Source organism: Hipposideros armiger, unplaced genomic scaffold, assembly GCF_001890085.2.
Source record: "Hipposideros armiger isolate ML-2016 unplaced genomic scaffold, ASM189008v1 scaffold_149, whole genome shotgun sequence".
NCBI lineage: Eukaryota > Metazoa > Chordata > Mammalia > Chiroptera > Hipposideridae > Hipposideros > Hipposideros armiger.
The window spans coordinates 3,219,770-3,222,668 of record NW_017731499.1 but is presented as its reverse complement, the minus strand read 5'-3'; the positions used below and the strand labels follow the sequence as shown (position 1 = coordinate 3,222,668).

Sequence of the window (2,899 nt, the reverse complement as noted above, 5' to 3'; positions counted from 1 at the left end):
TTTTCCTTGAATCAAGGTGAGGCTTTACATCCTGGGGGAGGGAAACAGCAGGGCTGCTCTGAAATAGGGGTGTGGAGATGGCAGCGGAGGCAGAACATAACCCTTTTGGGCACCCACACTCCTGCCTGGAGCTCCACGTGCACCCTCGTGCTGTAATCCCTGGGAGCACCTGCGTTTCACAGGTGAGGAAACTGACGTAGAGGCATCCAGGGGCGTGCCTGTGAGTGTGTGGCGGGGATGTGATGTGACACAGGCAGCATTCGAGCATGGGTCTGTTCAGCTGCAGGTCTCCAGGACAGTCGGGAGCATGGGTTCTAGAGCCAGCCAATCTGTCTGTGAATCTGAGCTCTTCGACCTACCAGCTGTGTGACCTTGAGTAAATTACCTAACATCTCTGTGCCTCAGGTCACCTCCTGGAAAAGGGAGATCAAAGTCTACCCACTGCACAGGGTGGTGAAGGGTGAATGAGTATCTACAGCTAAGTGACCTAGGCGGTCAGTCTTATAAAGCAGTGACTGCTGTGGGGAAGTCCGGCAGATGAATTTTCACTCTTTGGCACAATTTTCACATTACTCAGTGCTGTAGGGAGTGTTCACCTGTCGGAGGCTGCGGTTTTGATAAGGGTGGGGCGAGCTCACTGGACTTGATTACAGGAGCAGGAAGTCCTCTGGCTGCCGTTCCCCTTTGTGGGTCCCGTCCCGGCAGCTGCTCCCCATTCTGACCAGAGCCAGTGGTGCGGGAGCAATGCACGTGCCGTCCCACAAACAGAGCCCTTCCCACTGCTCTGAAGACCACAGTGAGGCCAGATCTCAGCGTGGGGTCGTGTGTGTGTGTGTGTGTGGGGGGGTAGGGGTGTGGGTAGGGGTGTGTGTGTGTCTGTCTGTGTCTTTGGGGGGGAGGTGGGTTCCAACCCTCCTTCCCAGGGCCTAGTTAAACTGAATAAACTTCTTTCAGAGGGCTGCGTGTCAGCATTTCATCAGATAAAGTATGGTTCAAACCAGAACGCAGAGCTCAGCCCACAACGGGCTTCGAATCCCAGCTCCGTCACTTCCCAGCTCTGTGGTCCTGGAGAAGTTACTTCCCTTTAATCCCCAATTTCCTCCTCCATAAAATGAGGATAATAATATGACCGACCTCTCAAGGCCATTATACTGATTTAAATGAGCTCATCCATATAAAACTGTTAGCCCAATGCCTGAGAGATAATCTCTTAGTATTTGTGAGTCACTATTTCCATTCTTGATAAGATGTTGACGTTAGTAGGAAATTCGAGTTTTCAGGGGGACTTTTTCTAGTATGTGCTTCACCACCCATTCCTCCCAGCTTTTAGGGTCCATCCATGTCCAGAACGTCTGAAGAAGAGGATAAGGACCAGGAGGATGCTGAGACCTGTATAAGGGGAAGCATCTCTGTATTTGAACAAAGTTCTCCTTTTTTCAGCTGAACAGCAGGGGTCAGCAGTGTGGGTTGGTCACCTGAGCGCATTTCCTCACATCCTAGCAGGCTTGTTGAAGGTCAGTGTTTCAGAAAGCAGCACGAGCTGTGTCATTGGAGGAGGGCACACCTGGGCTCCCCTTCCCCTGCCTGCTCTGTCGGGAAGCTTGGGCTCGTGGTCAGACCACCCTTCTTACTGTTCTTCGCTAAGTCAGGCCTCGTCCTGCCAGGGGACGTCGTATCTGCTCTATCCTTGCGGGGAGTCCATCTCTCAGACATATGCATGATGTGCATGGCTCATTCTCACCCCCCTCAGGTGCGTCTGTCACTATCTTCCTCTGCTCAGGTGGCTTATAAATAACAGAAATGTATTTCTCACAGTTTGAGAGACTGGAAGTCAGAGCTCAGGGTGCGTGCATGTTCGGGTCCTGGTGAGAGCCTCTTCCGGGTCGCAGACTGCGGACTTCCAGCCCTCACGGGGCAGAGCGCATCGCTCATGTTAGAGCACTGACCCCATTCTTGAGGGCTCATGATATTGTCTAATCCTAATTACCTCTCAAAGGCCCCATCTCCTAATACCACCACGGTTCAGGGAGGGTTTCAACATGTGAATTTGGGGGACACAAACATTTAGTCCCTAATACTCACTGGAGAGACATCCTCCCTGTCTTACTTCATATCTCCACTCCACCTCAGGCACTTTGCACTCCCTAACCTGTCTTTTCTTTTTCCTTAGGACGAAAGGGAGGCCCCAACAACAGACTAACATTTACCTGACTCTCAGAAGACCTCCAAATGTAGGTGTGTACCAATTTCCTATAAAATTAACAAGCACCTTAAAAATACCCATTCCCTTTGACTTGTAGAAGTAGCCTAAGTATAATAATATGTAAGTATAATAATATGAAATACAAAGACCGGTGGGTGAGGACAGTCCTCAGGCGGCGTTTACAGGAGTGAAAATTCGGGAATCACTTAAATATCTAACCTTAGGGGAATGGATGAAAGTGCTCTTGGGAAGCGTGCGTGGGAACATCATACAGGCGCTTCACATCTTTGACCCTGTGGGGATGCCATGAGTGCAAAATCAATCTGAAGGTTAATATTTACTTAGTGTAACTCTGAATGGGTACATGGGAGACTATAGTTCAAACTGTTACGTTTATCACTGATGGAAGGAAATACAGGCGATCATTATTAGCTTTTACGTTTTCCGCGGTAGGTTTGCCACGAACATGCGTGACATGTTTTTTTTTGGGGGGGTGGGGGGGAGCTGTTTGATAGGGTGTCTTAAAAGGTTTTAAATTTAGATGATGAATCTTTTAAGTCCACTTGGTATTACAGACAATACTGGGACAGACTGTAAGAAACGTTTCTTGATGAAACATCACTCGTAGTTTAATCCAGTGTACTGCTATGTCTCCCTTTTGGATGATGGTTTCTGATATTTTCATCAGTTTGTCCT

The 2,899-nt window shown here is 49.1% G+C and overlaps 1 long non-coding RNA gene across 2 annotated transcripts in view; it reads left to right on the top strand.

Annotated features, from left to right (window-relative positions):
* The first annotated feature begins 22 nt into the window (after positions 1-22).
* Positions 23-2,899, top strand: part of LOC109387151 (uncharacterized) — a 12,072-nt gene continuing 9,195 nt past the window's right edge. The window contains exons 1-4 of one of the 2 annotated variants that reach the window (XR_002124922.1): positions 23-182; positions 1,324-1,514; positions 1,816-1,932; positions 2,171-2,235. This is a non-coding gene — a long non-coding RNA (uncharacterized LOC109387151). The remainder of the gene's footprint in view (positions 183-1,323; positions 1,515-1,815; positions 1,933-2,170; positions 2,236-2,899) is intronic. The other variant, XR_002124923.1, reaches the window with a different exon arrangement.